This window comes from Sinocyclocheilus rhinocerous, unplaced genomic scaffold (genome assembly GCF_001515625.1).
Source record: "Sinocyclocheilus rhinocerous isolate Xijiao unplaced genomic scaffold, SAMN03320098_v1.1 scaffold853, whole genome shotgun sequence".
Lineage (NCBI taxonomy): Eukaryota > Metazoa > Chordata > Actinopteri > Cypriniformes > Cyprinidae > Sinocyclocheilus > Sinocyclocheilus rhinocerous.
Window position 1 is genome coordinate 2,504,031 of NW_015627738.1, and position 205 is coordinate 2,504,235.

The following is a 205-nucleotide window of genomic DNA, read 5'->3' on the forward strand; positions in this document are numbered from 1 at the left end:
TGATAAGCAATATAGACGACGCCATTGTTTACAATACAAGCAGAGCACATGCCGCTGAGGTGAGGGATGTTTAGACGCGCACCAGAGGCGGTTTAGCCAATCACAACACACTGGACTAGCTAACCAATCAGAGTCCATCGCGTATTTCTGAGGGAGGGGCTTCATAAAAGCAGGAAATGATCAGCGCGTTTATCAGAGAAGGGAC